Source organism: Bubalus kerabau, chromosome 13 (genome assembly GCF_029407905.1).
Source record: "Bubalus kerabau isolate K-KA32 ecotype Philippines breed swamp buffalo chromosome 13, PCC_UOA_SB_1v2, whole genome shotgun sequence".
In the NCBI taxonomy this organism is placed as follows: domain Eukaryota; kingdom Metazoa; phylum Chordata; class Mammalia; order Artiodactyla; family Bovidae; genus Bubalus; species Bubalus kerabau.
In genome coordinates, this window is record NC_073636.1 from 46,223,074 (window position 1) to 46,246,458 (window position 23,385).

Here is a 23,385-nt window from a genome sequence, read left to right on the forward strand (position 1 = left end):
CCAGCGTTTCTCATGATGTACTCTGCATAGAAGGTAAATAAGCAGGGTGACAATATACAGCCTTGACGTACTCCGTTTCCTATTTGGAACCAGTCTGTTGTTCCATGTCCAGTTCTAACTGTTGCTTCCTGACCTGCATATAGGTTTCTCAAGAGGCAGGTCAGGTGGTCTGGTATTCCCATCTCTTTCACCTGACCTGCCTCCTGAGAAACCTATATGCAGGTTAGGAAGCAGCAGTTAGAACTGGACATGGAACAACAGACTGGTTCCAAATAGGAAAAGGAGTATGTCAAGGCTATATATTGTCACCCTGTTTATTCTTCTGTGTACCTGACCCCAAACAGATGAACACTCGATTTCATAGACTCCAGTTACACAAACAGGTGTAAACACACTCATAATAGCACTACTCAACCTTCAGCTCCAAACAAAATTCAACCATGACTTCAGGAAAAAGGGAATTCTGGGTGCATTGGCTCCTCACAGCAAAATATTTCAGTCCAGCATTACTGTTTTAATTCCATACATGGAAATTAGATGAAAATACACAAAGAATTACATGGGTTTGCTTCAATATTAAAAACTTCAATATTATAAGCAACTCATCACAGATGTGTCAGCTGATCAGTACTCCAAACATCTGACCTGAGAAGGAGTTCACGAATTTGCTAGGAAGATGGACATCAGCCCACAGGAGAGCCTCCTGCATCTACTATGTCAATCGCCTTCCTTCACTGAAGGATTATACCCATTTCTGTTAATGACCTTGTCATTTGAAATGGAAAAAAATTCACAATTACACAGACTCTCCAGGCTTAAAATAGGGCTGTGGGGAGAGGAGTATTTATGGATTAATGTGTCCTCCTGACTTATAAGAACACAATAACCAATCCAGTTAAAAGGAGCAGTGATAGCAATTGTCCTCTGCTTGTGATAAACAAATCTGCTTCTCTTAATCTCATCCACTGGGGCTCAGACTAAAACAAATGTGACCTGATAGGCTTAGTCCAATTTATTTTCCGATTATAAGAACAGCTCCACCTGTTATATATCTGCCAGAAAAAACTGTTGCCGATATTTTTAAACCACAATCTACAATAAGCATCACAGGGCATACAGCAAAAAGATAAAATGTTTAAAGAGAAAATGAATATTTAGAAGCACAATGAGAGGGAAGGAAAGAGGAGGGGCCTATCAAAATGCATTCCACATAGTTCAGATATTTTTCTCCCTGTTGGGTGAGTGGTAGGATTCTGAATTGCTTTCTAGAGACAAATTCCACTGAGTCTTACTTCTCTTTGACTCTGCGTTCATATTACAAGAAGGCTGAGGGCACCAGGGAGCACTGAAGCATTACTGAGAAGTTGAACCTGCTGCTGCTGCTAAATCACTTCAGTAGTGTCTGACTCTGTGTGACCCCATAGACAGAAGCCCACCAGGCACCCCCGTCCCTGGGATTCTCCAGGCACTGGAATGGGTTGCCATTTCCTTCTCCAATGCATGAAAGTGAAAATGAAGTTGCTCAGTTGTGTCCAACTCTTTGCGACCCCATGGACTGCAGCCTTCCAGGCCCCTCCATCCATGGGATTTTCCAGGCAAGAGTACTGGAGTGGGGTGCCATTGCCTTCTCTGAGTTGAACCTGATACCTCCCCAAATCATGGCTTAATAAATCAATAAACTGATTACTGAACTCATAAGTTCCCTTATGTGAGAAGAAGCTTGAGGAAGTGAGCCTATTAAACCTGGTTTGGTTTTAGTATAAATATGGATTGGACTTAGTATAAATTGGATTTAGAAATATCCAAAATAATGGCATCTGAACTGCATCATTATCAAGTCACTCGATTCTTTTTCTTCTAAAATATAATTTACTAATCAACAAGTAATCAAATGACATGGTCACTTGGACCACAAAAAACATAAAATGCTAATACACATAATGATTGATATTAACTAGATTAACAATATAATAAGTGAAATACAACTTCTTTTGGCTATCAAAATGTAATGTAGATTGTAAAAGGGAATATTTTTTGAGAAAGCAAACAAAACAACAAAAAAGCACTTCATGATTCTATCTAATTTTGAAAACTTGTACTTTATTTTAATATATTAATAATTGGTGTTTTCTTTGTATACCTAAGCATATCCAGGAAAAAGTGCAAATAAATAATATATTCATTGCATTAGCTAATCAATTATTCAGCCATTTATAAATTTAATGACTGCCTATTTGAGGACAGATGTAAAAATCAATATGAGAAATCTAGTCTCTGATGAACAAAAAAACAACAAGCAATAAGAATATAAACTCTATTAAAAGGACTCTGTGTATAAAGCAGAATTAACATGATGTATACATGTATGTATACACACATCCAGTCACACAGACAGGGAAAAATAGGATCTTCCATGTGTACAAAAATAAGCTTAAAATAGGTGAAAATACTTCTGTGTCTGAGTGTATTTCACTCAGCTGTCTTAGGAACAGCATCACCTCTCAGACCTGCCTATCTCCCCAGGCATCTTTCTTATTTTCCGGAGTCCACAGAAATCGCTTCTTTGTCCCCACGCCCACCCTATTCCAGACTCTCACCACCTACTCAATCTTCTGAAGAATCACTGTGCTTCTACTTCTTTTCTCTCCAGAAATGGGATAACACAGCTGCAACAACAAACAACCACAAAAAAAAAAAAAAAGTGTGGTGACTTTTGAGGCACTTATACGTGTTTTAAACACACCATATATCTTACTCCCAAAACATCTCAATTGCACTGTTGCCCAGGCTCTGGTTCATGTTTAAACATCCATCCTCTCTGATAGACACTTTGAACCTTAAGTTCTACTTCTAAGACTGTATTGTAACACTGTAATTACAGATATGTGCAATGAGTTTTAAATGTGTATGCATCCTATAAGCTACAATCTCACAGGGGCAAAGCGTGATTTTTTTTTTTATATACTGAATGAAACAGGCATTGTATCTGCCATTCCTCCTATGCTTGTGTACTTAACCATAATTAATTCAGAAATGCCAAAATTAATATGTGGCTAACATAGTTTGGAATGATCACCCCACCTCACTTTTCCCCTGATGTACTACTTTTCTCTCTGAAATGTCTCTAACCAACTCCTAATTACTGCATTCAATTCCTGGGTGGAAAATTTGACGGTTAGTATTATTAGACATTTGGTGCACTTTGTTTATGACAAAGCTTTAACACAGAATTAAAACTCATGATTTTGAAATTTTAACAATAAAGTCCTTTTCTTTCCCATCTATTACCTCTCCGGAGAATTTCAAAAGTCAACTCTGAAACTCAAAAGATTAACACAATCCTTCTCACTTTGGTTGTTCCGCTGTGGATTCCCTTCCTACATCCACAGACAAAAGTAGGGTTGAGGCAACAGAACCAACAAAATGACAATGATGGACACAAATACACCATACACTGGGTACCACCCAAATACTGCCCTCTCGCCAATTTTATTTAAAGCAATCACCTATGAATCCCAATCAAGGGGAACAGCTGAGTGAATTATGGTCCAAAATAAAAAGGGAACACTTCTCTGTGTGTAAAAAAAAAAAGTTGTGATTTCAGAAATACTCATTTCAAATCACAATTAAAATATACTTGTAAAACTGAATCACCCAATGTATTACAACTGAAGTACATGAACATTGACAGCACATCTGAGTTTTGCTATACCAATTATTTGGAATTTTCTCTTTGAACATTTTAATTTTTCCAAGTTATGTGTAGTCATTTTCTAATAGTCATTAAAAACACCAAACATCATTTCTACCTTGCTATGGTATCCTATAGAGCATAGTATTACCTAGGGTTCTGTTGCAAGGGCTGAATTACGCTTCCAGGAAATTTGGAAAAATTCTTAGCTGATACGTAGAATTTGCGACAAATAGGCAAGGTAGAAAAAAAAAATCATATTCTTCACCATGACCCTTTTCCATTAAAAAACAAAATTAGCATTGTTTGTGGATAACCTAAGGAAGCAAAATCAAAAGGAAAGCACAATGATAAAGGTTCATAATTATATAAAAGTGTGTTGACCTTCTATCATGTGGATCCACCTTTATGTTTTCAGCTAACCATTTCTGCACACTATTTGTTCTGTATTTAACTAACCTTGTAATTGTGTATTTCAAAACATAAAGAATTCATACTGATTTTCCATGCTTTGTAACATGGTACAGTTTAAATCACCAATGCTAGGTTTTGAGGGGTATTTTTGCCTTGTTTTATCTGGAGCTAGGCTTATGATTAGCTAAAATAGAGTAGCATAATACTCAGTAGCTTATCTTACTGAAAATAATCTCACAAATGATTGCATATTTGATTTAAATTAATTCCTAAGGGTCCTCCTGCCCCAGTGACTGTCTGACTACAACTACAAGAGCCCCAGACAAAAGCTGTATATGCTATGTGTCACTGATCTTTTCTGTTACATTTGTTACAACTGATGAACCTACATAGACTCACCATTATCATTGGAGTCTATGGTTTACTTAGGGCTCACTCTTGGTGCTGTACATTCTATCAGTTCAGTTCAGTTCAGTCACTCAGTCGTGTCCAACTCTTTGCGACCCCATGAACCGCAGCACGCCAGGCCTCCCTGTCCATCACCAGCTCCCAGAGTCCACCCATGGGTTTGTACAAGTGTACAGTGGTATGTATCCATCATTATATGATCATACAGAGTAGTTTCAGGACTCTGAAACTCCCCTGTGCTCTAGCTATTTATCCCTCCCTACTCCTACCCCCTGATGTTTTTATAGTCTCCATAATTTTTGCCTTTTCTGGAATGTCATAAAGTTGAAATCATAACATGATGTAGCCTTTTCAGACTGGCTTCTTTTACTTAGTAATATGCATTTAAGTTTCCTTCATGTCTTTTCATAGCTTGATGGCTCATTTCTTTTTAGTGCTGAATAATATTCCCTTGTCTGGTTATGTCTTTTTTCAATCTTTGCTTTTATATATGGAAGCAAATACATTTTTATCCAAGTTTCAAGTATAACTTGTACAAATGAAGAATAAAAGAATTCTTGACTTAAGTAACCTTTCGTAGTACATATTATCTACAATACATTGAAAAAAGTATACTATAAACTAAGCTCAGTTGATCACCAGATAGCATTCTTGAAATATCTTCCTCAGAGGACTATAAACACCTTGAGATAAAATATGATGCCTATAAGATCATCTTCTGGGAGGCATGTCCTTAATCTGCCTCTAAACAATTAGGTAACCTTGGTCAGATGTAGATTATACAGAATCAAATGTCACTATGAGAGTTAGAAACCTGATTTCACTATTCTCTTTCAACTTTTATGCCCTTGTATCATCAAGATGCCTTTAACTGTAAGAGTAAAATCTGTGCGTCAGTAGACCAATTTATGTGGCTTTCCATAGGCATTGTCTATGTCTAATAAACAGCTACCACTTCCAGTAGACAGGCTCACACCAATTTCAACTGCATTTCAGGAAATTGGCAGAAATATAAAAGTGATGGAGCATCATTAGGGTTATTTCATCAATCAGTTGGCAATAAATGAGACATGGTTTAAGTGTGACGAGGAAAGTATATTGTTTCTGCAATAGCTGAATCTGTGCTGTCCTGGGGACCGTGTGCAGAGTGAATGCCAAATGGGAAAATCATTTGAGTCAAGATTTCAGTCCATCAGTTGCATTGGAAGAAATTACCACTTAGCTATTGAATCATGGTTTTATCAACACGAGTCTTTCTAAAATGAGGCTTAACTACTAAGGTTATTGCATGAGGAGCAAGGGGCAAGTAGGGATGAGAAAGTCTTCAAAACTTGTCTGGTGGAAGAAAACTACTGTGCCAACTCTGCCTGCACCACCGCCACACAAATGAACACAAAAAACAAAACTGGGTCCCCTAGTGCCCAAGTCTGTCCAGCAAAGCTGAAACACTCGGTGTTTCTCCACTCAGCCCTGCAAGGAAATACAAATGTCAGAACAGAAGATTCTCATCTGAAACTACCCTTGTGATTGTGAGCTCTGGCTATGAGAACGTGATCTACTGCCTGTTCATGGAGCAATGTGGACTAGAGAGAGAAAAAGTGTAGATTCAGAAGACTGAGGCTGAAGTCTCAAGACTGTGCTGTGTCTTGGGTAAGTTACTGTCCACCATGCTCACAAACTGGGAGAGTTGGGACAGATGATTTCTAAGATCATTTGTAGCCCAACAGTGTCAGTTTCTGGGAATCCTTCTTCAATTTGGAGACTAGCCTCTGTTGTCTGACCTTTCCAGAGGACCACATTTTAGACAGCCATCATTACTTTCAGGAATTAGGTAATTCTAAAGAGCCAACTCATTGGAAAAGACCTTGATGCTGGGAAAGATTGAAGCAAGAGAAGGGGGTGACAGGATAAGATGGTTGGATGGCATTACTGACTCAAAGGACATGAGTTTGAGCAAACTCTGGGAGATAGTTAAGGACAAGGAAGCCTGGTGTGCTGCAGTCTATGGAGTGGCAAAGAGTCGGACATGACTTAGAGACTGAACAACAAAGGAAGCATTGCTTTAGTCATGGCCTGAAAGAGGGAAATACAACACTAAGGAATTAATCTATGCTATGGCCAGATTCTCTAGAGCAGAGATCCAGGAGAAACCAGGAAGAGAGTGGAGAAGAAGGGCAGAAAAGGGCAGAACTCAGGCTCACGAGCAATCTGAGACAAAGTCCCCAAAGAAGGCTTTTGTCTAATCTTGCAGAACACTTGGATATAACCTATGTCTCACAAGTTGCCTCCACATGGTCCTACCCAGCGCCTGCCCTGGGGACAGAAGCTGCCTCGGGTTCTGCAGATAGAACAGTTCCAGGGGCAGCTGGAGCACACAGAGGTAGACAGTGTCTCAGCCAGCAAAGCAGGGCCTGGAGGACCCAGCTGAGCTCCCAGAGAATCTGCTGCAAGCTCTCTGCCCAAAGGAATTCTAACCAGAAGCAGAGCAGGAGAAAAGAATCGGCTCCAGGACTCCTCAGCCCAGGGTTCACTCTTTGTACTGGGACTTGGGAAGCAAAAATTTCTTCCAAGAAAAACATTAAGGAAGTTATGTCCAAACTTTTTAACAGGATACATCATTTGAGGGTCCCAGCCAATGCAACCCATAAATCTGGTGCATCATTAATGCTGCTTTCTCTCTGTGTTACTGTATCTCAATTTTCCCTTTTTTCCACTGCAATTACATTAAATCCAGTATCCCATTTTACATCATTGGTTGAAAATAATCTGAATTCTCAAGGGATAAAAGTTATAGGTTTTCAAACTAAAGGCAGAACTCTTAACCAAGGAAGTGTGAGCTATATAATCCTTTTACATGCCAGAAGGTGTGGAAAAGAAATCAATCTGAAGCAAATCTACAGCTTGGATTACTTAGATTTTTATGTAAAAATTGGAAGAATAATCATGTCACTGATAAATCTACTATTTTTAGTTGCAGAAATTAAAACACTCCAATAGAAGTAGAATGGCATCTATCAGGTTTTATTTGACTTAACCACCACTTCAACTCCAATGGATATTTATTCAGCAGGATTGACAACACAATGAGAACTGCTCACCTGTTATCTTCCTCATAAATGTGACCCTCTGCCATTTTCCAAGTATAATGAGATGGGGTGACACTGAGCCAGCTCTGTGTGGTGTTCTCCCAAGTGTGATTGAAGAAGTGATTGCATGCCAAATGGGGAGGCTTCTTACTGAGCCAGCTAATGCTGGCAGATATGTTAAATTATTATTATCTGTTGCCATCACTAGCTCTCAGGAAGTAGAAAGGACTTTGGGGATTATTCATGGCACTGTTTTAATAACTCTCCTGTAGCTCGGCTGATGTATGGTCATTAAAATTTTTATAGGGAGTGATTAAAGTGGAAGTGGATTTTTGAATAGATATGGGACTTATAAAATGCTGTCTTTTCTTAAAAAATACTTTGAAATCTTTTCAAAATAATAATTTGACCCACAGGACACAGGGAAAACTGCCAAAGCTCCATCTTGAAAGCCAACAAAAAGAGATGCAAAGTGAGAAGGGGCAGGTTCAGGGGACGCAAGTGAGAAGGTAAGATAGAATTCCTTTCCACACGGCTCCCATATCCTTGGGGATAAGCCAATGTCACGTGAGAAAATAGAACTGTCAAAAGAAATAATATAAGAAGAAAATTATGGACAACAAGTCCAATAAATATGCAAATAAACACTGGAAATTGGGTTGAGAAATGTTCAATTACTTGTTACTCAATGGGCTTTCTAACTTCGGGGTGGGAATTATCTCTCTGAGCTTAGACACAACAGAAACAAGTCTGAAGCAGAGAGAGCAATCACCTTTCTTCATTGAGCTTTAAAACAGCTATTTGACCTTGGGCAAGTCATTCTACATCTCTGGGCACAGGTTGTGATGTGCACAGAGGCAGCATATTGCAGAGGTATGAGTTCCAGCCTAGGACTCCACTGTCTGTGTTTGTATCTGGCCCAGGGGCCCTCCAGGCTTATAACAGACTTATAAACTTGGAAAATGGCTAACCTTTTGGTGTTTTCTTTTCCTCATTTACACAATGAAAGTAATAACAATACCTGCTTCACAGGGTTGTTTTAAGGACTGAAAGAATTAAAATAATATCAGAAAATGTAATAAAATAGTAAATGCTCTATAAGAATGTCTTAGTATTGATATTAATACTGATATTATATCAGTATATATCAATATGTATATATTGTATTGATATATGTATATATCAATTGTATATTGTATTGATATATGTATATATGTATATATACATTGTATTGATATATGTATATATCAATACATGTACAATATATGTACAATACATCAATATATGTACAATACAATATATTGTGTATATATATGTATGTATCAATACAATATTGATATTAATATTGATACTAAGAATGTCTTAGTATTGATATTAATCATTATAGACACAATTCTTTGTCTGTAAAAGGGGAGAGGGGCTAGGTGGTCTCTGATACTGAGCCATCCAGAGATGTCACACTAAATTTTCTGGAAATTCCAAGTTATGAGAGAAATGGTGTACTCTTTTCCTCATGGTAGAGTAACTATTCACTAAACAACAACTTCACTTGCTTTGAGATAAGCTGCTGTTCTGTTCAACATGGAACCCTAAGATTGATCTAAATTTGTACATCCTTCAGTGTCCAATAAGGAAGTTATTTCCTCCTTCAGAACATCACTGAAAACTGGAACACAGTATTTGATTTTCAACAACACTCTTATATAGTCTTTCCAGTTCATCTGCACCTTACCTAGGTTTTGATTAGGCCATAACACAAAGTTCAATCTATAGTGGCTTAATGAAAATTTTGCAGTAAGCTAAACATTCCCATGAGTGAAAGAAAATTTGCATTGTTTAGAGTACACAACTTTTTGTATTTTGTTGCCCAATAAATTTGATACTATTTTGGAATATGCTTATTATCTTTAGTAAACAACTTGAAGGACTTTGAGGCCCCCAGGTCTCATAGTGAACAGTACAGAAGTAAAATGCAGGGTTTTCCATACCTACAGCATTGATAAAATTCATTCCACAAAAAAGCACTCTTTGAAATCATATCCTCAACTTTGCTGCACATGGTTATAACTGTACCCTTTCATCTCCCCCAAGAATATCCATCTCTTGGGGGCTTCCCTGGTGGTCTAGAAGTTAAGACTCTATGCTTTCACTGTAGGGCCCACAGGTTCAATCCCTGGTCAGCACAGCAGGAAAAAAAAAAAAGAATATCCATTTCTTCTGAAATTGTAGATGTGGGCTTCTTCTCTTATGATATTGCCTTTAATAAGATATTTAATTAGGAACTCATAAAAATTAATATTGCAAAATATAGCTATATGACTGGCTAAATATTTAAAGCCAGTGGAGCTCATGCACAATATTAAGACCAAAACATATTTTAGTGGATTCCCGCCACCATTTCATTTCAGGAGGATTGTGTGCATTAGCCACATAAAAAAACACATTCTGCATGCCCCAAAGATGAAGCTGAGAACAATCATTTAGAGATCAGAACACAATGAGCTTTTTCTAAGCTTATGGAGTTAAAACACAAGCTTCTGAACGATCTCCTTGGGATGTGTTTAATCCCAGAGAAGTGACAGATTAGTGGCAGAAAACTACTTGGGATAATAGGAAAGTTTTCAAAATAAAAGTACAAGGTCAGGCAGGGTAACCATCAGAATGAAGGATGCTCTGGTTTATGTTCTCACACTGGTGCAGCCAGAGGTGACACTGAATGACCATGCACCCAGTCCCTCTTTCTCAACCCAGCAGACTCCCTGGTCACTCGCAGACTGAAGACAGTAAGACACATCTTCATCTAAAAATGCAACAAATGCTTTAGAACCTATAGTTGTTCAGACAACTGGTGTGTATTTTTCCTCAATTCCCTCTGTAGCAGAAGAGTTTTTGTAACTTTTCTTTCAAACATACCTTTCCTGTACGAACTTCTTTTCTTTCAAAATACACTTTCCTTAACAATTTCATCGTTTCTATACTTCCTTGTTTTCCTGTTCATGTCTTTGTTTTGTTTGTTTTGTTGTTGTTGTTGTTGTTTCAGTTTTATTTCTTTGTTTATTTTTTTTCTTTGCAATATTGTATTGGTTTTGTCCATTGACATGAATCCACCACGGGTGTACATGTGTTCCCCATCCTGAACCCCCCTCCCACCTCCCTCCCCATCCCATCCCTCTGGGTCATCCCAGTGCACCAGCCCCAAGCACCCTGTATCATGCATCGAACCTGGACTGGCGATTTGTTTCACATATGATATTTTACATGTTTCAATGCCATTCTCCCAAATCATCCCACCCTCGCCCTCTCCCACAGAGTCCAAAAGACTGTTCTATACATCTATGTCTCTTTTGCTGTCTCGTTTACAGGGTTATTGTTACCATCTTTCTAAATTTCATATATATGCGTTAGTATACTGTATTGGTGTTTTTCTTTCTGGCTTACTTCACTCTGTATAATAGGCTCCAGTTTCATCCACCTCATTAGAACTGATTCAAATGTATTCTTTTTAATGGCTGAGTAGTATTCCATTGTGTATATGTACCACAGCTTTCTTATCCATTCTTCTGCTGATGGACATCTAGGTTGCTTCCATGTCCTGGCTATTATAAACAGTGCTGTGATGAACAGTGGGGTACACGTGTCTCTTTCAATTCTGGTTTCCTCGGTGTGTATGCCCAGCAGTGGGATTGCTAGGTCATGTCTTTGAATGTATTTCCATGTCGTCAGATGATTTAGAGATCATCTGCCCTTGGTAACTCCTATGCTTTCACAGAGCCTCTGCTCTCTGACGTGCACAGATGGTGCCACTGACCCAGAGTCTCCTCACACCTCCACTCCTGTACAATTAGGGGGCACAGTCTAGGTGGGGAGGTAAAGCTTAACTTCCGTGGTTCTTCTAACCTGCTTTTGACTGTTCTTTCTGTTCTGTTCTGTTCCATTTGTTAACTTATGATACTGAACTGATCATTCTTGTCATTGTTATACCTGAGCCTAGAAGAATCAAAAAATCTCTTAAATTCTCTTTTTCTCTATCAAAGCTTAATGTAATAGGAAGAAAGGCTCTCAGTATTTTCATACAGAAGGTCTGGTTTTCAAAGATAAATATAGGCTCTACAATAACAGGAAATAGACTGAGAGGACATGGCATTACTATTAATTTTGACCCAGAACCAGAAGTGACTACATATTTCTTCACAGGTGCCTTCTGTTGGCAAAACAATTTTTCCAGCTTTATCTTTCACTCAAGACACAGCGTATTTCAAGTGTCTCAGCTCTAAGTAACAGTAGACTCACCACCCTCTTCTCCCCTACTCCCTTCTATGAGCTGACAGATAACACACCATCTTTTTAACCCTATAGTTTAAGAAAAATCATTACTAGCCATTCCCTCATTTACTCTGCACTTTCTCAAAGCCAGCCCCTTGTTCAGTGTTAGAAGGACATGCTAACCCTCCTTCCCATGTTAGCCCTCCTTCCAGGACTCAAACTCAATGCTGGTAGAAGTTACAAAAGCGTAACTAAAATGTAATAAATCAAATGATGCAATAAGGCTACAGACAATGTCTGTGGGATAGCTCATCCTCCAAGAGGAGAGTCAAGATAAAGAGCTTGTACACTGAGAACAAAGAAAGACAATGAGATTCTAGACTTAAAGACCTCCATCAGCAAAATCACAGACATTAACAGGGCTAGCATATGAGAACGGAAAAGGCAATGGCACCCCACTCCAGTACTCTTGCCTGGAAAATCCCATGGACAGTGGAGCCTGATAGGCTGCAGTCCATGGAGTCGCAAAGAGTCGAACACGACTGAGCGACTTCCCTTTCACTTTTCATTTTCATTCATTGGAGAAGGAAATGGCAACCTACCCCAGTGTTCTTGCCTGGAGAATCCCAGGGACAGGGGAGCCTGGTGGGCTGCCATCTATGGGGTCGCACAGAGTCAGACACAACTAAAGCGACTTAGCAGCATACGAGAAACCTACAAAAAGTGGGTTTGGCTTACCCAGACCTAGCCTCTGTCACAAAAATTCCTTGACACATCCCTCATTCTAACATTAGGACTTTCTCTCAATCCACATCACTAAATTAACATTCTCACTGCTGTGCCACAGACCCTATCAACTTCTATCCATAACTCAATCTGACATCCTTCCAATCTATCATGTTTAGTAAATGTTTCTTAGTTTGATTCAAATAATGGAAATAATGATAAAATAGTGAGCATTGCCTAACTTCTAAAAATCATAATAAAAACTGCCAATTGAAAATAATGATTTTGAAAAATTTGCAAACTGAAAATTCAAAAATTTGACATGAAGTTAAGGGAAACTATTCAAGCAGTCATAATAACAAAATATTGTGCAGAACTTCCTCATAAAGATAAATTTAATTAATATGTCTAGAGATCCCTGGTTGGCATGGGACAGATTTTGTAATCCTTTGGTGTTTTTGCTATCCAGTTTTTGAAGCATCATATAGATCACAAGCGTTCCATATCCAAAGTAGGGGGAGAGGTGCTTTTTAAACACTGCACACACATTCTAATTCTTTTCATTCTTGAATAGCTCACTGCAGGGGCTAAACAACTCATCAAGGTTAACCATTCTTCTTGCCACCTTCAAAAATGACATTCTCAAAGGAATTGTGCAACCAAGTCAGATACTGTGGGCACGTTTAATTAACTATATGTCAGAGACCAAAGTTGCTACAAAAAGAGGAAAAACAGGATAGGGCATAACCTTGAGACACTTGTTGTTGAATGGTTTTAAAGGACGATTCAACTGGGCAGCACACTTGTAGTCCAAAGAGCAAGTTAAGAAATTCATGAATATGTCTATAAATAACTTAATTCAACTCTCCTATAATTATCTCATATTGGGACAATATGAAAGGTTAAAAAATGAAGAGGGAAACTGTTACTCTTTTTTCCTTCCTCTATTTTTCTATCAATGTCAAGTTGTATATTTAGCTGATCCTACCTTCAGAAAAATTGCTAGATCAATCAGCTGCTGAGTAACCAACACCACGTATTCAGAGTCTACAAATAGGGTGACCCATTCTTCAAACACTTACAGACCTCCTTTGCCTCCAAAACTGAATATGGCCATGAAAACCTGGACTGCTTTGTGAGGTAGGAGGGGAGAAATATTTCCAACATATTCTTCACTGGCCAAGTACATCTTAACATTGGAACTAAAGATCTCCATTTGTTTCTACCCTGCTTCTTTTTTTCCTCTTGGTCACTCTACTGACTTCTGAGCAGCCATTGCATTCTAGGAACCATGATTCATTTGATAAAGCCCATGCCTCATATTCATCTGTCTGCCCAAGCTTGGATGGAGAGTGTTTGCTGGTGGTGGGACAATGCTAACTCTGTTCCAACTCTGACATACTGAGCTATACCCCTGCCATGAGATTTCCTCAGAGCTTTCCAAAATCCAACTTCTTCCTGACATTTAGAACCCTCTGCTACCTTCAACCCCGTAGAAAAATGTAGCCATAGATAGGACCAGAGATCATGGCATAAATAATTTCACATAATTCCATCTGAATTCCCTTCCTTATGAGTAGAAATCATGTATCAAACTCAACCTTATCCACATTTCTTGTTTGTTACTCTTGTTTCAAATCTATTTCTACTATTAACAGAATTCTTTCCTTTTTATTGACAAAGAGAATCTATCTACCCTTTTGAATCTTGAGATGGAGTCTGCTCTTTCCATGTGTCTCCCCCATCCTCTCTTCCTTGTCTAATCACACCCAATATGATGGCTATTCTGATGGAGCTCCTCTATGACCAGGTGGATTCCCCATGTTTCTCTGATTGTATGCCCTGGGATATGAGGTCATAATTCCTATCCAGTCAGTAATGCATCTACTAATAAAACCTGTCTTGGAAAGATGAAGCCATAATGAAAGGAGTTTGGAGTGAACAGCAAACATGATTAAGGTTCCTATGGTATTGATTTATGAGCGAATCATAGAGCAAACTAAGCACTCAAAAGAAATCTAACTGCTTGTGTTGATATACAACAATAAGTAAACAGAATTATGCTTTTATTATTTTGGTATGAAGGCTCTCTTCATTCAGGTTCCCATGGAAATGAACCCTCAGACAAAAATTTGAGGGCATGTATTTGATTTCGGAGGGAGCCCTGGCAAACCAGGGAAGTGACAGGAGGAAGTAGAAGCAACCAATATAAGGGACATCCTCAAGGAGTCACCCCCAGGGGAAAGTGGGGCCCGGTTCAGCTGAAGAACAACAGAAGTCAGTCTAGGCCACTTAGTTCAGAGTTACCCATTCGGGGAGGGGGAGTGCATGGGAACAGGGACAGCCACAAACCAACTCCCTTTGGTCTCTAATTCTCCATGGCTTCTGGCTGCTTTTCCAGTGGGGAGAATGGGCTGTGTTCACTGGCCATCAGGCCACTTCGCACAGTAACCATACCTCTGAGGTCCAGGGAATGGCTGGGAGTCCTGTGCCTCCTTCAAAGGCTTTCATTCTTAACTCCTGTATTGATCAAAATTCTTACATGAAGCTTAATTATCAAAACCACAGTTTAAAAATAAGCCAATGTGGGCCAAATCTTTAACAGAACCCTCGTCAGAAAAGATATTCATATGATAAAATAAATGTAGGAAAAGATGCTCCATATCATATGTCATTAGGAAAATGCAAATTAAAATGAAATACCACTACATGCTTATTAGTATAGCCAAAACCCAGGGCACAACAACACCAAACGCTGGTGAGAAGACAATGTGGTAGTTTCTTACAAAACTAAATATAGTCTCACTATATGATACAGCCACCATGCTCCCTGGCAATTACCCAAAGGAGCTGAAAACTTATCTCCACACAAACACCTACACATGGATGTTTACAGCAGCTTTAATCATAGTTACCCAAACCTGGAAGCAACCAAGATGTCCTTCAGTAGGTAAATGGATAAATAAGCTGTGGTACATCCAGACAATGAATATTATTCAGCATTAATCATAAATGAGCTATCAGACCAAGAAAAGATATTGTGTGGATGCTGAGTCCACTTCCTTGGCACAGTGGCTGGTGTGGAAAAGGTGATCAACAGGCACTTACTAACGGACAAGTGAGTGAGTAAGTAAATGAATGAATTCTCAACCAGTCAATAGGAAAATTTTAAAAAGCAGGAAAAAAAAGGGGGGAGAGGTTAAATTTATCCAGTTTTACTACTTTTAAACAGTGGTAAATGTGCAGCCAATGTATTAATGATCTAAGAAAGAGGGAATAAATAGTGACAGGAAAGTTATAAATTTTCAGTCAGAAATGAATGTGCTGAATAATATATTGCCTAGAAAAAGGATAAGAAGAGAAGCATGAATGGATAACGATGGCGATGGACAACACCAGTGAGGAGATAAACACAGGTCCATGGAGAACTGACCAGGACCAAGATAACAGGCTGTAAGCAGAATGGGAGTCGGGGGGCGGGGGGGGGGGGTGTGCTTCTGGACTGGAGTGGGGAACCACTGAAAACAAAACAGCATAGGCTTCATAACTAAAAACACTGAAGCTGAAAATGATCCAGCATTTAGAAGAAAGTTGGCTGTAGTGATCTTCTCACAGAGGATACAGACACTCATGGCCACTCTGGTTGGATCCTGCACTAACCTATGGACATGACTGGGGTTTCTGCCTCTCCATGTGTGGACTCACTGCTCACAGGACCCGCCTAGACCTTAGATACCATTGTGATTATCACCAAGTATTGTGGGGAAGTGGTAGAACTCTGACCTAATACAAAAGAAAAACATAGAGTAACTAAGGAAAAACAATCTTTAATGAATTTTGAAAAAAAAAATCTTTCCACTTGATAGAATAAATATTTTCTCTGTAAATTTTGAATATCATTGTCCGTACACTCACTTAACACCATATTTTTGAACATATTATAGCTGTATTAAACCACATTCGGATTCTTCAGGAAAAGTATTATTATTTACTTTTTGTAGTTTAACAATGTCTTCAATTTGTCAGTAGCTTGTAGGAACAGCTTAGAAGAGGCACTTAAGCATGTCAACAAGCATAATACATTTATACCCATTTAAAAATGGTTCAAGATATTAGCTAGTGAAACAAAAGCTGCAGCAGGATTAAAGAATTAATTAAACTTTACAAATAGAGCTACAAGTAGACGTGGAATTGCTGTAAGTGCGAAAAACAGTATCTTCAGAACTCAACTGCTTCTCACCAAAAAAAAAGTGAGTTATCACCTTAAAGCAAAGAGGTAATAATCCAGAAATGGTAAGAGGACAAAGAACCAAGAGATCTCATAAGAATGAGTAACAAGTACTGCATAACACATACATGTGCAGATATAAACAACAAACAGCTACTGTATACAGTCAACAGAGTAATTTGGCAAAATGAAGGCAATTTAGCTAGAAATATGGATAATTGAAATTTTAGTAATAAATGTATTCATATAATGGAGATGCATATGACCTAGAAGCTCTCAAACACAAACCAAATCTAGAAGCTCTCAAACACAAACCAAAAAATGAATGGATATTTTATATAGTTTCAATAAAGTTATGAAGTAAAACTGCATTAACAAATCTCTCTTAAAGTGTACCTGAAGGCAATGATATATTGGTATATATCCCTATGCTTAAAAATAATCATGGAAGAAGGAGACTGAAGCTCTCTTTGCTTTTGTTACCAGAATCCTTGAATACAGACAGTAGTGAAACTAATCTACTGTTTCATCTGTGGCTTGAACACTGCATCCTGAAGAAGCATTTCACAAGCCAACATCCTTCCATCCCTCTCGGGAAGTGTTTTGATTACTCTGCTTTATATATCTGTTAACTGGGATGTAATAAAAACACTCTCGACTCATCTCCTCCCTGGAGACGTGATGTGAGCAGAGCTGACGCTGCAGACACTGAGAGCTGTGATTTGGGTCAGCAAGTTGGAGGTGTGAGACAGAACTTGACACTAGGAGAAGATTCTCAAACCAATGTGATGTAATGACCACTTATAAAGAGAAAAGGAAAACAGTAACAGCACTCCATAGTTCCTACCACCAGAGCTGACCAACACTACCTAACATTCTCTAATTATGTGAAGTAACCACACAATATAAAGTAATCAATTATCTGATATTGCTACCTGACATGGTCTACTGAACATATCGACAACAAAATGTTCCTCAATATTGTCTACTGGGCACTCGCTAATGAACATTGCCACGGGGCTGTTCAAAAATGAGCTCATGGAGTCTCATCCACTTGCAGCCAGAACAGGGGTTCAGCTTGTTCTTAGAACCCCACAAGAGAGCCCTGAGCTGTGGATAATGCAATCCGTACACCACCACCTTCCCCTTCACTCTATATGAATGACTTTGAAACCTCTATTCAAACTTTGTCATGACATGCTTTGATTTTTTTTCTTGTACAGAAGAAACTTCACGTGTTAACTTCCCATCTTCCCATGACAATTAAGTTACCACTGCTCTGTACTAAGTCTCTTTTTTATTATGTTGAATCAAAGTCCTGGATAATGGTGACAAAAAAATGTATCATCTTTCAACAGCATTGCAAAAGACATGGGCTTCACATGTATAACAGTGAGAAACTTGATATGTAATGTCTGATGAACACATAATACATAACAGACATTGCTGATGCATTACAGTTTTGGGGTTCGCTCTTTTCTGCATCTGACTGGGGGTCTGGATGTGGACCAAGACATCATCTGAGCCCCTGGCCACATACCTAACTATATATGCTAACCTGAATAGGGATTAGAAAATACAAGTAGAATTGAGACGGATGGTCAGGGCTGGACTCCTCTCAAGTACAGCATGTCTTCAAGTGCCACACACAGTAATGGTCCTGAGCAAAGAGAAGTCTAGCCAGACTGTGATGCTATCCATGCCCTATAGTTTACAGTAGGACTGGGTGATGCCGTGTACAGCCATGTACTAAACTGAGAATAGAGGTGAGTCCACCACCTTGCTCTGTCCAAGTGAGGGTAGGGTGATATGCAAATGTGAACTCATTTTACTCATTTATTTCTTTTTTAACATTTTGGAATTTGGAAACCCAGCTCTAGGCTTCTCTTTTAGTGAGTATAAAAAGAGGAAGAGACTGTTTTTCTCCTCACTTAAAAAGTAATTTCTAGACTGCCATAGTGAAGAGAGAGATAAAGAGAAAGCTTGGCATGGGTGCTCCTTGGTTGTCTAGTGGCTAGGATTCGGTGCTTTCACTGTGGTGGCCTGGGTTCAGCCCCTGGTCAGAGAACATCCTGCAAGCCATGTGACATGGTCAAAAGAGAGAGAGAGAGAGATCTTGGCATTAAGACAATAATGAAGTGGCAGGAAATTCCATGTCCAGTCTCAAGACTGACCATAGAATCTGAAGTGGTGGACTTGAGGCTTTCTCTGTGGATGGCAGGCACAACCAACTCACTGGCTGACAGGACATCCCGCTTACATCCCCAATATTCCTCAGCTAATCCTTGGTGTCATCTTGAAGCAAGCACAAAATGAGACCTTGAAAGAACGGATATAAGTTCTAGAAAACTGACTGGAACTGGAGCATGTCTATTTTCGTGAGTGTTTCTTTCTACTTTTCTGCCTATAATCAGTTCAGTTCAGTCACTCAGTCGTGTCCGACTCTGTGACCCCATGAACCACAGCACACCAGGCCTCCCTGTCCTTCACCAACTCCCGGAGTTTACCCAAACTCATGTCCATTGAGTTGGTGATACCATCCAACCATCTCATCCTCTCTCATCCCCTTCTCCTCCCACCTTCAAACTTTCCCAGCATCAGGATCTTTTCAAATGAGTCGGCTCTTCGCATCAGGTGGCCAAAGTATTAGAGTTTCAGCTTCAACATCAGTCCTTCCAATGAACACCCAGGACTGATCTCCTTTAGGATGGACTAGTTGGATCTACTTGCAGTCAAAGGGACTCTCAAGAGTCTTTGCCAACGCCACAGTTTCTGCCTATAATACTAATCTCTTTATTTATTAAATTTGGGAGAGTTCAATGATACCAGTCGTACATACTTCCCTGAGGCAGGGATTGCATCATTTGTTATTCTGGGTGCTATGAAGGACACATTAACTGCACATATCAAAATACCATCAGGTGGGCCTTAGGAAGCACCACTATGCACAAAGCTAGTGGAGGTGATGGAATTCCAGTTGAGCTTTAGGATTTGGATCCTAAAAGATGATGTCATTAAAATGCTCCAGTCAATATGCCAGCAAATTTGGAAAACTCAGCAGTGGCCATAGGACTAGAAAAAGTCAGTTTTCATTCCAATTCCAAAGAAGGCCAATGCCAAAGAATGTTTAGACTACCACACAATTGCACTCATCTCATATGCTAGCAAAGTAATGCTCAAAATTCCCCAAGCCAGATTTCAACAGTATGTGAACCTAGAACTCACAGATGTTCAAGTTGGATTTAGAAAAGGCAGAGGAAACAGAGATCAAATTGCCCATATCTGTTGGATCATAGAAAAAGCAAGAGAATTTTTTTAAAAAATCTACTTTTGCTTTATTGATTACACCAAAGCCTTTGACTGTGTAGATCACAACAAATTGTGGAAAACTCTTCAAGAGATGGGAACACCAGATCACCTTACCTGCCTCCTGAGAAATCTGTATGCAGGTCAAGAAACAACAGTTAGAATTGGACATGAAACAACAGACTGGTTCCAAATAGGAAAAGGAGTATATCAAGGCTGTATATTGTCACCTTGCTTATTTAACTTACATGCAGAGTACATCATGAGAAATGCCAGACTGGGTGAAGCACAAGCTGGAATCAAGATTGCCAGGAGAAATATCAATACCTCAGATATTCAGATGACACCACCCTTATGGCAGAAAGTGAAGAACTAAAGAGCCTCTTGATGAAAGTGAAAGAGGAGAGTGAAAAAGTTGGCTTAAAGCTCAACATTCAGAAAACTAAGATCACGGTATCTGGTCCCATCACTTCATGGCAAATAGATGGGAAAACAATGGAAACAGTGACAGACTTTATTTTGGGGGCTCCAAAATCACTGCAGATGGTGACTGCAGCCATGAAATTAAAAGATACTTGCTCCTTGGAAGAAAAGTTATGACCAACCTAGACAGCATATTAAAAAGCAGAGACATCACTTTGCCAACAAAGGTCCATCTAGTCAAAGGTATGGTTTTTCCAATAGTCATGTATGGATGTGAGAGTTGGACTATAAAGAAAGCTGAATGTGGAAGAATTGATGCTTTTGAACTGTGGTTTTGGAGAAGACTCTTGTGAGTCCCTTGGACTGCAAGGAGATCCAACCAGTCCATCCTAAAGGAAATCAGTCCTGAATATTCATTAGAAGGACTGATGCTGAAGCTCAAACTCCAATACTTTGGTCACCTGATGCAAGGAACTGACTCATTGGAAAAGACCCTGATGCTGGAAAAGATTGAAGGCAGGAGGGGGACGACACAGGATGAGATGGTTGGATGGAATCACCAACTCAATGGACATGAGTTTGAGGAAGCTCTAGGAGTTGGTGATGGACAGGGCAGCCTGGCATGTTATAGTCGATGGGGTTGCAAAAAGTCGGACTGAGCAACTGAACTGAACTGAACTGAGTGGGCTGAATACTATTAACACTTCACTGGGATTCACTGCTATACAAAGCAAGTAAATAAATATTTAATAAGAAACCCTTTTATATTTAAAAATAATAGATTCACTGAACTCTAAAGATCAGCTTGAATTAGTTAAGCAAAAGCCATAATCATTAGTCACAAGAGAAATTAATTACTAATGTCCTTTTAGTTGTATAATTAGCTCAGTGTTTGGAGATTAACTTCTTCTTAACCTGGACTCTGCTAATCTCACATAAGTCTGAGAGCTCACCTAACGTCATGTTGTTTCTGTGATCCCTTCTTAACTCAGAGGGTCCCCTGTACAGTGAGAACTCTGAAAATCAATGCAACCCCACAGCAACCTAAGCTGTGAGCTTCAGCAGATGATGTTGGAATCATTATAACCATGCCTGTGTGAGTTGCTTATTACATTTGATTAAATAAAATTAACATGTTCCCCCATCCTATTTTGCCACAAGTACAAGGTAAAGCTAAACTGATAAGGAACATACTTAACTGGGCTTTGTTTTGGTTGTGTGTATTCTTTGCAGCCAAGGGAATTCTGAAGGCAAACACAGAACTCAAGACCTGAGTTGGACTGGATCTCCTACGTTTAAGGACTATAACTTTTAAATGCTAATTTTCCATTAATGATGACATTAGTGACCTGCAGAGGTGTCTTTTGCTGGGGAAATCATGCTTCATTAGACGTGGGTCTCTGATCTCTGGCAGTCGAAGGATACATCCTCTAAGGGGATCTGAACAGTGAACCTTCCCTTACTTGGTCATTAATAGTACAAAGAAAATGTCTACTGCTGACCGAAAAGAAGCAATTGTTACCCATTTGTAAGCAATAAAGTTATGGATCCCCAATGCCAAGAAACTATGACAGGACAGGAAGAAAACAGCTTGCCCTTCCTCTTCAAAGTGCTACAGTCCTGATAGTAAGGACTGCCATTTCACTTACAACCTTCATTTTGTCTCTGCATTGTCCCTGTTCTCTCTGCATAGAGGCAGTTATTTCAGAATTAGGGGAGGAGCGTAGAGTGAGGTTAGCAGGGTGGCGGGGAGAGGGGGGTGGGGGCGGGGAGCAAGCAAGAGAAACAAAAGCAAAAAGCTGGGTTAGTCTTTTTACTAATTACTTCTGGTTCCTTTGTCCCTTCTTCAAATGCTAGTTAACATTCTACTCTTTTCAGAAGTGCCCTCTTCATACACTTCAGATTTCCCAGTTCTTCTTGCGGAGAGGCATTATTTAATTTATGTGTGCTATCAGCTCTCTTATTACGCGTTAGTTCTACAAAGGGCTTCTGGCCTTTGGAAGAAAAGGATATTTTATACCCAAGTGTTAGTCACTGCTATGATGGCTTTTATCAAGTAGTCAGAAGGTGCTGCCACTAATATTTTTGGCAAATTGTTTGAAGGTATATTTCCCAATCGCTCCCTCAAGGAGGTCAAAGAGCCAACGTCTGTTTTGATGCATTGTACGTTCAATATTCTTTAAAATAAAAGGAGACAGGAAGCTTATTATTTAGCAAGAAAAAAAAAAATGGGGGGAGTATGAAACTAATTAAGATTCAAATTCATACATTCAGGCTTATCCTAATTTTTATAGTTTTGAATAAAATATTAGAATTTTTGTCACACACTGACAAGTAAGAAATCTATCAATATAGGAGGCATCAGTTAGAAGGCTGTAGTATTGCTTTCAGTTCTCCAGAATTATGAGTAAACTTGTGGTTCAAACACTGACAGTAGCATTGATTTGGCTTCACAAGGCGGTGGTGATGTGATTCTGAAATCAGTCCCCTATAAACCCAACATTCTCTAGATTCCATGGGAAATTTTTGAGTGGATTAAACTTTCCAGGGAAAGTATCTGGGTTCTCTGTACCACGACTTACTGGAGAACACTACTCAAAGTAAAATGAGCCAATGTCTTAACTCACCTGACATTCACTCACAGGCCCCCCCGCCCCCCGGCCTCAAAGCAGGCTTGCTCTGTGCTCCTTTTGCCCTTTCCCTGTCCACTGCCCCAATAAAGTGACCCCTACTTTATAGTGAAGACGCTGAAGCTAGCAGGAGAGAGCCAGCAGCAAAAGCAGGATCTCTGAACATACCCTGGTGTCCTCAAATACCATGGAACTTGAATATACTCATCT